The 12,626-nt window shown below is 43.7% G+C and overlaps 1 long non-coding RNA gene across 1 annotated transcript; it reads left to right on the top strand.

The window, feature by feature from the left end:
* The first annotated feature begins 11,313 nt into the window (after positions 1-11,313).
* LOC112847510 (uncharacterized) lies at positions 11,314-12,258 on the top strand. Its single transcript, XR_003221079.1, has 2 exons — positions 11,314-11,376; positions 11,853-12,258. It is a non-coding gene; the product is annotated as an uncharacterized LOC112847510 (long non-coding RNA).
* The last annotated feature ends 368 nt before the right edge of the window (positions 12,259-12,626 follow it).

Genomic DNA, 12,626 nt, shown 5'->3' with positions numbered 1-12,626 from the left:
ATCCAGCCATCCATCCATGCATCGATGCATCCATCCATCCGTCCATCCAGCCATCCATCCATCTGTCCATCTATCCGTCCATCCATCCATCCATCCATCCATCCATCCATCCATCCCTCCGTCCATCCATCAATGCATCCATCATCCATCCATCCATCCATCCATGCATCCATCATCCATCCATCAATCCATCCATCCATCCATCCATCCATCCATCCATGCATCCATCCATCCAGCATCCATCCATCCATGCATCCATCCAGCATCCATCCATCCATCCATGCATCCATGCATCCATCTGTCCATCCATCCATCCAGCCATCTGTCCATCTATCCGTCCATCCACCCATCCATCCATCCATGCATCCATCATCCATCCATCCATCCAACCATGCATCTGTCCATCCACCCATCCATCCATCCATGCATCCCTCATCCATCCATCCATCCATCCATGCATCCATCCATCCATCCATCTGTCCATCTATCCGTCCATCCACCCATCCATCCATCTGTCCATCTATCCGTCCATCCACCCATCCATCAATCCATGCATCCATCATCCATCCAACCATGCATGCATCCATCCATCCATCCATCCATCCATCCAACCATGCATCCATCCATGCATCCATCCATCCAGCATCCATCCATCCATGCATCCATCCAGCATCTATCCATCCATCCATGCATCCATGCATCCATCTGTCTATCCATCCATCCAGCCATCTGTCCATCTATCCGTCCATCCACCCATCCATCCATCCATGCATCCATCATCCATCCATCCATCCATCCAACCATGCATCTGTCCATCCACCCATCCATCCATCCATGCATCCATCATCCATCCATCCATGCATCCATGCATCCATCTGTCCATCTATCCGTCCATCCACCCATCCATCCATCTGTCCATCTATCCGTCCATCCACCCATCCATTAATCCATGCATCCATCATCCATCCAACCATGCATCCGTCCATCCACCCATCCATCCATCCATGCATCCATCATCCATCCATCCATCCAACCATGCATCCATCCATCCATCCATCTGTCCATCTATCCATCCATCCATCCATCCACCCATCTGTCCATCTATCCGTCCATCCACCCATCCATCCATCCAACCATCCAGCCATCCATCCATGCATCCATGCATCCATCCATCCGTCCATCCAGCCATCCATCCATCTGTCCATCTATCCGTCCATCCACCCATCCATCCATGCATCCGTCCAGCATCCATAATCCATCCATCCATCCACCCATCCATCCATCCATCTGTCCATCTATCTATCCATCCATCCACCCATCCATCCATCCATCCATCCATCCATCATCCATCCATCCATCCATCCATGCATCCATCCATCCATCCATCCATCCGTCCATCCATCCACCCATCCATCCATCCATCCATCCATCTGTCCATCTATCCATCCATCCACCCATCCATCCATCCATCCATCATCCATCCATCCATCCATCCATCCATCCATCCAACCATGCATCCATCCATCCATCCATCCATCCATCCATTCATGCATCCATCCAGCATCCATCCATCCATCCATCCATCCAGAATCCATCCATCCATGCATTCATCCAGCATCCATCCATCCATCCATGCATCCATCCATCCATCCATCCAGCATTTAACGAAACAGGTGTTTTTCATTAAACATGGAAAATTCAGTCATATGTGATATTGTGCTATACAAATTACAACATTCAATAACAATCACCATACTCATGACTGTGTCTTGCTAGTTGTCATGTTATTGTTTTTAATAACATTGTTATTGTTTTTGAGAGTGTCTGTCACTGCCGTGTCAGCAAAAGGGGAATCTCACAAATTATTATGGCTCCAAATATGACACCTTCTTCACATTCAAGGTGCCTACCAGGAATGCTACCAAAACGTCCTGGTGGCCACATTAGCACTGAGTTTATCAAAATCATACTGATTTTTCTGAAAGTAGAACACAGTCACAAAACTAAAACAGGTTTACTGCAAATGCTTACAGCTGCAGGAGTGAAGATGGAATGGATTATTGGGCAATAAGCTGAGCCGGATTGTAGGAAGTGAGGTGAGAGGTCAGGAGCCTGCTGCTATCTCACAAATACCACTCACACCGATAGTACGAGAGTGCCACAAAAGACACACGATCCCTGGTAGACCTTGGAAAGAGCTGCAAAGTGGCCCTGCTGTAAGACATTTACAATGCTTAGCATGGCAGTGTAGTCATGATAGGGTCCTAGATCAGTGAAAGTGTCCAAGGCAATGTAGTACCGGGGATTACTAGAACCTGACAAGGGTCTAAGGACTTAGTATGAGCACAGATGGGGCACACAGATACCAACATACATCTCTCTCAAGATCTGTGTTCATAAAAACTCTGGCGAAAGGAGATTAAATTGTTGATATAATCAGGAGAATTTGGTGGAGTATGTCCAGTGGATTACATGGGAGTGTTGGTCAGTTTGGGTCACATTCATCACAAGAAGGAAAATGTAGCGATCATGGCTGGTAAAGGTTTTATTGGCTACATTGTGCTGGAGTTAAGTGATCTAAACAGCAGCTATAAAGGACAGCTCATTGATGTGACTGTGGAATTTAAAGTTTAGATTAAAATATGGTGATTATGAGCTCAGTGTTGATATTCAGCAGCTGTTTCAGTCTGCAGAAAGCAACACAAATTAAACTGAAGTGATGCTTAAGCTGTAAAATAATTAGTAGCCTAATTACAAGAAATGGCATCCTCCCATATTAAAACAACCTCTGGTGTGTGCAGAAAGACAATAAGGCAGCTTAAGTAAAACTAACCAGAAAAGAAGACGGAGGGCCAAAGAACCAAAGAACCAAAGAACCAAAGAGCCAGTCCTCATCAATACGATTATACAAATATTTGCAGCAGGCTACAACAAAATAACCCATGATACAGTGGGGCATCTCTGCTAGAAGGGAATTGGGTCCCACTGCTCCCTAACACTCAGCCTCAGCACTGGCTCACCACAGGAATGTGTGCCGACTGTACACCCACTACACACATGACTGCACCCACACCCACTCAAGAAATTCCACTGTGAAGTTCACAGATAGCTCAGCAGTGGTCAGGCTCATCACTGGGGTAGCTGAGTGTGCACACAGGTACAGGAGAAGCAGATCTACCCCTCAGCCTGTTTACATCACTGTGTGGAAAGAAGTCTGTGGATCTGAACCCACACCACTGCACTGATTAAGGCACAGAGACTCCACTTTTTCAAGATTCTGAGAAATAACCCCAAACAGCTACTGGTGTTTACAGATGCTCTGTTGAAAGTATACTGGTGTACTGTATCCCAGTGTGGTTTCCCAGCTGCACTGACCTCCGGAGGGTCATCAGAACAGCGCCTGAGCTCATCTACTGTGTTCTCCCCTCCTTAGAGGAGCTCTACAGCTCCCATTGCCACAATAAAGCCTGCAAGAACACATCGTACCCAGCACATCACCTGTTCCAGCTGTTATTGTTAGGAAAGCAGTACAGGACAACTAAAGCTTAGACAAAAGGGCAGTCTTTGTTTTTCAAGCTCGGGTCCTCTACCAGAGGCCTGGGAGCTTGAGGGTCCTGCACAGTATCTTAGCTGTTCCCAGGACTGCGCTCTTCTGGACAGAGATCTCCGATGTTGTTCCTGGGATCTGCTGGAGCCACTCACTCTATCTGGGGGGGTCACTGCCCCGAGTGCTCCGATTACCATTACTCCTTAAAGCGGTTAAGGGACTGCGTATAATTTTTGTTTTCCTAAAGTTGGCTTTTATCACTATAAGAGGAGAATTAGAGCAATTTGATCAAACCTGATGTCGTAATGTTTCTCATTTACAGTACAACAGTAAGCCTTTCTTAACAATTGTACATGTGTGGAGCACAGGCCTGTGTTAGACAGTACTATGAGGTCTTCAAGGTAAAATGGGGTCTGATTAAGATTGTGTAACAAAGAAAACAAATTTAAGCAGTCGGCAAAATAGTTTTCCTTTTCTTTCGTTTCTAAAAATGTTCAGATACGGGCCAAACTGGTCCCAGCTTCCTGGCATTTTGCAGAAGCAGCTTCCAGACAAAGCACATCAAGTATTTCTGGTTTCTTACTGTAATGGGAGAACCCAATAACTGCACATCATGTCCCTTGTTTGATAAGATGCCTCTTAAAGTAGGACTCATATTCATTTCAACTAAAAATACAGATTTATAACAAGATTTGAAACATTGTGTCAAACAGATGTATTACTGTTTTCACCAGTATGGTTTGTCTGAGCTACAGTGCTGGTGGTTTGACATCAAACAATGAATCATGTTAGCTAAGTGCTTTTGATAAGTGGACAGCATTTATTTGCATTTACCTTGAATGAAATTATACTGGGATAGTGAGTCCAGCAATCCATCCTCCGTACAGCTCTCTGTGTTGCAGCAGGAACATTTGTTGTGTGCTCCGCCTCGTCCTCCAGCTCTGTTGGCACAGACAGAGCCACAGTGATGGCTGTGGTAATGAACCCTCCCTGGCTTCTAACCTCCTCCACATTAGCTGGGCAAACACAGGCAGATTTTTGGCTGCCACTCTCCTACAGTCTCCTAACAAGCTGCATCGATGCCCCCTGGCTGCCAGCCACAAAGCGATGGACCCGCAAATGTTGCATCTTTATCTGCTGTTGGAGAAAAAGCTTTCCCCCGTCTCTGCTAGAAGCCACAAATGTTTAGAGCCTGGTTTTCCCAATGTGCGCGAGTGGAACAGTAAATGTGACATTCCACACCACGGCTCCCGTCGACCCCACGGTGTTGTCTCTCCGTCCTCGTCTGTGTTTCCTGGCCTCTGGCCAGCACTGAGGCTCATTTTTCCACTGTTACAAGCCCCCGTTGCCCCCGCCACCTAAAACTCTGTTCGTGAAAGCATCTCCTCGCCCCCAGATGCATTCTGGTCATTTTCTGTGTGGTTTGTTTTGGCAGCAGCTCAGTGAGCCATCACAGCCATTTAATGGCTGGGTGCTCCCCGGCTCACTGTGTTGTTTCTCACATTGCCAGAGTCTGTCACTCCAGACACACAGCCTGCGCTCCTGCAGCCTCTGTAATTGTTGCACAAACCACTGCAATAACTTCAGCTTTTATACATATATATAAGAATATAGCAGTGCTCCATCTTTTGTTGTCACTCACCATGTGGCTTTGCAAAAAAAAAAAAAAAGCAAAAACTTTAGTTTTCTAGTTTATAACGGTGTAATTCAGCATCATTTTGCATTAACAGCCTTGACACACAGAGTGCTGTGGCCTCTGCAGCAGTGTGTTAAACCTACTGTGACAAACCTCTTTGTCAAAGCACAATATGCACCGAACATTTGCAAACTCTGTTAACTCTGTTAAATCTTACAGATTGAACAAACTTTGGAGATTACAAGAGACAAACCTGCCAGAACATTTAAATCTGGATTACTCTTCATCATTAACCAGAATGGATGGTAACATATTGGCTGACCTTGTATTAGGGACAGGAGGATGCCTACTAGCCATATCTATGTGAGTGATTACAGCTGATAACAGCCATTTAATGGACTGATAAGGATCAAAGCAGGTGCATTTTAATGAGCCTTATTTCAGGTGCGCAATTTCCAGGTTATCAGCAAAGTTGATAATCGCACTGAGTACTGAATAATCAAGTAAACGCCAAGTCCACAATACTGAAGCAGATGTAATATTTTAAGCTTCAGACAAAATGTATCAATCTAAGTATAGAAGCGAGCGGAGCAATAGGGGGTGTTGGCATGCTGAGAAAAGCTGGCAGTGTTTCAGCTGAATGATGGATAGATCGCATCAGATCATAAAGTCTATGCTGTCATGGATGCTGTCTGTGTGGTCTTTAGGGCAGGGAGGAGAGAAGGATGATGTGAGACGTCTTTATCATAATACTTCTACATCCATTTATCTTATTATGACTCAAAAGTACAAAACTGATATATTCATTTAACAGACACCTCAGGCTCACTGCTGGAATATATGAAAGAGGAAAAAACACCTTCATAGTTTTGTGTTTCCTAACATAGCCTGTCAGCCACAGTCAGTGGACGTAACTCATCAGATTGTCTCATAATTAGTCTTCTTCTGTCTTTGTACAGATGCAGCCGTCACCTGGCCAAACGAATCAGCGAATGAAGGAACAGATTTATCTGTCAGAGTTAATCTCTGTCCTCCTGCTGCTTTATCAGATACTTTAATGTCTGCAGGGCCACTGTGATCAATGGGCAGAGCTGGGCCCACCACGTCAGACCAGAGAAAGCGATTATGCGCATCATAGATTTTCCATATTCCTATAGGAGTCTAAATTAAACACAGATGACCTTACTTTCCTATTGAAAATCATTGGCACTTTATATTTGCCCAACTTTACTTTGCCTTTGAGGACAATGTGTCCTGAAGTATTTTTTCCTCACAGATTCATAAAGACGATGAAACCCAAGAGAGTCTTTGTTCTTTTTTGGTCCTGCAGAAACAACAGATCAAATCAAGTGGCCTAATAGGTGTTGTGTAGATATATTAGTGCTGTCGATGTCACTTCTGTCACCATCAGATGTTGAAAGTGAGGCTGTGATGGCTGTTTTTCTATTGACGACTCTTGTGATTAAAATTTGATTCAAAAATGTGATTTAAAGTGTACATGTTTAAAAAATGTCACAAACAAAAGCATGTGGAAAGGAGGACAGAGTGTCGGGGTCTGTACTGCAGGACGGACGTGTGCATGAGTCTGTCACATGCTGTTTCTTTCACTTAGCTGTGTAAAGGTTAATGCTTAAAGCAAACATTTCCAAGTCTGTATCTTTACTTCCATATTGCATGAATAATTACAGCAAACTTTGCTTTGCTTGTACTGGTTGTTGATGCGGCCTCGGATCGGTTTCTGCCTAAAACAGGTTCAGTCTGGAGAAAACAAACATTCTTTACTTAAATGTCAAACACTTAGCCATCAGAGGTAATCTTTCAAACCTGTCACAAGAAACAAACATGAATAAAACTGGAGCACCAGAATAGAGTCAAGTGAATAGAAGTGGCGAGCTGTTTGTGGGCATGTGTTAGCATTCTGCTGTCAGGGGTGCAGAGGGAACTTCAGAGCGTTCAGGGCTCCACCTCTGCTGGTTCCCTCCTTTCTTGCCTGATTACCCCCTCGCCCTTCCTTCAGGTATGAGGGTGTGTCGTGCGTATGGCTTCCACTTCTGCTCACTGACGCATTAGCTTTTCAATAGTTCATCAGACTCATGTATAGGACCGTCTTCTCTTCCAGTTATTGTAGATGCAGATGATGCAGCTACCTGTGTGGGTCCATAATCATGGATACAGAAGACAGAGCTACACACCCTGCAATGGGAGGAGCCACACATGTAATTAAACATCACACAGGATCACAGATCATGGATGTAAACATGCATGACAGACCCAGTGGCATTTTGATCGTTTTTATTTCACTGGTAGCTGCACACACACACAGACCTGCAGCTCAACATAACAACAACGACCCCAGTCACAGGACCCAGTGCAATACTAGGTCAGCGGGGCATGATTGTGGATGCCGTGCAGGTGCGTCCGCCTTCCCTGCACGGCAACGCAGGCCCCGCCCCGCCACAATGGATTTCTCTCTTTAATCATGAACCTTTCTCATTGCAAATTTCAGCGAAACAAAAGTGTCAGTGCAGAAATGCGCATTGGGCTTACCCACACAAGGGTTTATGATCGCCTTCATCAATATTGTGGCCAAACACTTTGATTTGAATAAGAATGTCACTGAAAGGCGTTGATGAGCTCACAGACATCAGACCTAGCAGAGTCAGACAGATGTAATAAGTATGTCTGAGTCAGCCAAGAATTCAGAGTTTCTAAGGCATGCACAGGAAGTGGAGCTGTGTGCTGGGACTGGACATTCACAAGTGCATCGTGGGGAAAATTGTAGGCACTGTGTAATCTCAAATAATTATAAATCTTTCCTTTGGGACTGACTTATCTAATATATTATCGGAAAAATGCTCCTGATCTTGAACAATCACCACTTTTAGCTGCTCCCTTGTTACAAAGGGGTCAGCAGGTAGCTTCACATTTGATTTGGCAAAGTTTTACACCCAGTGCCTGCTCCTGACCCAACCCCAAAGGCAATCTGTGTCTCCAGTTGGAACTGAACCAGTGACCTTTCAAATGTGTGAATCACTGCACTATGGAGCAGCTATTACTGAGGTTGGAAAATTAGCTCAAAGTCTGAGTATCTGTTCAAGTACCTGTGACGTAAGAGGTCACTGGAACAAAAAGGAGAAGCTTCACTGTTTACGTCAACTCAGCAGACAGAAACCAAGTGGCTAGAAATTTCCACTAAGTTCCTGCCCATGGTCGGGGTCTTTTGTGCTTCAGTGCTCCAGGCGCTCCATGGATCTGAACCACGCGTCCTTTTGGATTTATCTCTCTGTTTTCTGGGATTCACTCCTTCCCTTACCTGCCTGTCCTCCTGCCGTCCCTCGGCCTTGGAACCAAAGGAACTCAGGGCAGCCAAATCCACATCATCAAACTCACCCGGACCTACGCCGCCTCCTTCCACCCATCCATTTCTCTCCTGTAAAGTAAGCTGAAAGAATCATTACTCTCACTTTCTCTGGAACACCCCTCTGGCTAAGCTTTAATTTAGTTTTCCTCTCTCCCCAGTGTGACCATGTGTACCAGTCCCACTCCAGTTACCTTCTCAGTCCTGCCCCTTTGTTTGCCACGCCACGTCTACCAAGCCCCTATGTAGTTAATCAATGTTAATCAATATATCAATGTAGTCAATAAAACATTGATAAAACTTTCCCTCTGTCTCCGCTCTGGTTTTCTGCAACTGGGTTCAGTTTCAGTTCAGCCTTTGGCCACTTGTGACAAGCCACCTGCAATAACTGTCTTTTGGTCCCTCCCACCTTGCGTCAGGTGATCTCAACAGGTCACATGATAGGTGAGGCAAGGTCTGACAGTGGTTTCACCTAAAACCTCTGGTAGTAATGACCCACACCTTGGCTCACAAACAAATGAGAGAGATGATTCAAACCACTGTAGCACAGTTCCAGAAGACAATGCAGAGGAATCACTTCCTTAAAACTCAGTTACTTTCAGAAAATACTACTACTATAATGATATTGGTTTTCCTTGCAGTCCATTTATGTGAACTGAAATATTATTAAGACAAAAGAGACTTTTCAGGGAATACTCATTAATGATCAGTTTCTACTGCTGATTCATATAAACTAACATATTCTGCAGGTGTCTGTAAGGCACAGATCAGGATATTGATCAGTTCAATAATTTACTAACAGAGACTTCGAAGAGACTGACCTCATGTTTAAGTGATCACATTCAGCTGATTTACTTTTTGAGGTTGAGGGTGTTATGATTGTCCTTTCTTTGAGTTTTTATACTTCATTTAGCAGACGCAGTCTCTACGGGGATGGCTTCCTCAGGAGGAGCACTGTAGGCTCCACTTGTTAATCTTTCTGTTTTATATCATCTTTTATTTTATTATTCACATTATTATCAGAGTGGGTGGACCAGGGTGAAGGCCAGGTTTGCAAACACAGGAGAAGAAGGCAGAAGAATAGAAGAACAAAAGGAACAGAAATGAAGGGGATGAAGCCAACAGCAACGAAGCACAGTCAGAACTACACAGCACCTGAACAACAAAACAGTAACTGAGACCGTTATCAGGGCACTCTGCGTCAGGACTTATTGTTTCTTTATCATTTCTTAGAAATGAACTAGAGTTAAAAGCCAAGGAAAGCCAGCACATTTCCCCGCCTGTGTCTTAAGATTCGCTTCATTCAGTTTTGTCTGTGAAGCCATGTGACATGAGCCATGTGATTAGGTAGAGGATCATCAGGGGGTCCTTTTGTCCCTCTTTTGCGGGGACACTCCCATGGGGTTTAAATCTGGGACTCTCCACCATTTGACCTTAGAACTGAAGAAGCTTCTCGGATGAGAGGTGAAACGTCTTCAAGCAACTTAAAGAAGTCCAGACGCTTTTCTTTCCAAGCTCCTTAGACTTCATTCAGTTTTATTCAACAGCACCAAATCACACCAACAGTTACATCGAGAAACTTTATATTGTAAGATCCTACAAAACCACTTTCAGACAACATGCTTCCTTCACAAACACACATTTTCCCCTTAGGCTTAACAGCTTTCTAGCTAACATTCGTGTTTCCTAGAAACTTGGGGTTAATATCTTGCCTCGAGGATATTTGGCACACAGACTGGCCGAGTCGGGGCTCAAACCACCAACCTTCCAATAAGTAAGGCCCTGCTCCACCTCTTGAGCTATAACCACCCAAATTAAATTAATAAAATAAACTGAGAGCCAAGTGGGTATTTGTAGCTGGCTAGCGGCACTGAAAATGAAAAATTCGCCAGTTAACCGCAATGGTAGGGTTTATAAAAGATAACTATGTAAAGGAAAAGCTGTTTGAGTCGGGTGCATGGGTTGTTTGCAGGGTCAACAAGCTGAAGTCCTTTGCATTTGATTTTTCCTGCTGTAAGGTCTGAGGTACAGACCATCTCTCACAGCCATCTAGCACAGAAGCAGCTGTGCGATGTAAGGGGCTGAGGGTGCAACCACAGCAGAGACAAGTACAACCAGTAAGGCCAACATGTTCACAAGATCTGATCAGCACTATTTTATATATGTGCGATTTAAACCCTGCTTATCCTGGAGAGAGATTTCTTTTCCAAAGCATCAGTTTACAAAATCATAGAGTACTACATGCCCATCACGCCACAAACATCACTAGGCTTCTTACTTTTCAGCATTTCCACACAGAGAAAAAGAGAATCAGCATATTAGTCTCCTTCATTAGGCACTCACATGTCTTTATTTTGCCTTATTTGTAGTATGAATTAGCTCATTCACTAAGACAAGGTAGTCAAGTGAACAGTTTCAATGTCTATAAGGTTGCTAAAATGCATAGCATCTGTTCCAAACATCAATCAATTCAAACCCAGTGCTTTACTCACAGAACAACAGCTGTACAAGTAAAACAGACTGGTTTGATATCTTTGGTATGAAGTAATTTTTGTCATCTATACTCATCATAAATACTTTAAAATGTTTTTGTAATCTTGAACTACTTTAAACCAGGAGTCTCCCACTGCAACACTCGTGAGCTACTATCCTGCAACCTTAGCATCCCTACTGCAACACAGCTGATCACCTCTTCAGCGTGTCATCAAGTCTGGCAAAGCCCCGATAACGAGCTATTCATTTGATTCAGGTGTGTTGAAACGATGAGCTCTGGAGATCTGGGGTTGGAGACCCTGCTATAAACACTATGGAATTAATATAAGCTGGAAAATTAAGGTCGTATAGTACTTTGCATGATTATTATCGACTAAAATCATAATAAGAACAACCACAATTGTTCATTAAACTTCTTTATTATTATTATTATTATTATTATTATTATTATTAAATGTTCAGATTGAGTCCATGAGGAAGGAAAGCAGCAGCTAAGCTGTCAGAACAGATTTCCATTTATACACATAAGAAAAGAAGCCACTCACTGTGACTCCTTATGTGTATTCTTTTGTTAGACATCCTCCAGTATTTTTCACAGCTTCTGACACTGCTTGTATATTTAAAAAGCACCTCCAAATTCTGCATAAAACTCAGCTCCAAGGCTTTTTAATGCTGAATATTCCAACACTAATTGTTGTTGTTCAACAGGAATAGGTAGATAGTGGAGTAAGGTCAGAATAGATGTCTTTGTTTGTTTTTCTGTTTTCATAGGACAGATGAGCATTCAACTCAGTTTGATTTTAATATCACAACAACAGTTTTCTCAAGGTGCTCCTCATAGACAACAGCAGCATGACAAGGGGGAACATAGGACTGAGGAGCAGCAGGAACTCCATGAGTAAGGCAGACAGAACATCAGCTGGGAGTGGCAGTGACTGTTAAACAGTACAGCAACAAAGACACTATGACAGACTGTGCACACTTCATTCATGACCTTAATTATCACTTTTATTTCAAGCTAGCTTAAGATTTCATCCCTGCATCAACAGAACGTCTTCTTTGAATGGTGAAATGGATGGAGAGTCCAAGAGAGGCAACTTAATGGAAGAGAGCTCAAATATGAGCATGATGAGAGTTTGAGATGAATGACTTTAAAAGCACTGATGAGACTGAAAATGTGAGCGATGTGGAAGATGAAGAAATAAATGTCTCTAAGGACCAAAAGAGCACTGTGTCTCTTCATGAGCTGTTAAAAGTGTGCCGCTGGGAAGATGGTGGGAAATGTCCAGTCCAGCCATGAACCATTAAGGAAAGTGGATTTGCCCTAAAGCTTAAATCTAAATGACTTCACCTGGAACTCTCAGGGTTTAGTTAGGGGGCATCCATTTCATGCTTTAGCGCTCCAAAACGTGAAACGGACTCGCTTGTAGAAGTTGCCTTACCTATACGAGGAGATGATGTATTTAAAGCCATGAAGTTGGCAGTAAGCTCTGATACGGGTTGTAGGGGGACCATGGAGTCTCCATTCCTGCAGCTTGTCTTGCCACTGGTAACAAGTGAAGTTTATTTCTGGAGATCTGTGACACCAAAGG

The sequence above is a fragment of the Oreochromis niloticus genome, linkage group LG2 (genome assembly GCF_001858045.2).
Source record: "Oreochromis niloticus isolate F11D_XX linkage group LG2, O_niloticus_UMD_NMBU, whole genome shotgun sequence".
NCBI lineage: Eukaryota > Metazoa > Chordata > Actinopteri > Cichliformes > Cichlidae > Oreochromis > Oreochromis niloticus.
The sequence above is the reverse complement of the archived record's forward strand: the minus strand, read 5'-3'. Positions and strand labels throughout refer to the sequence as shown.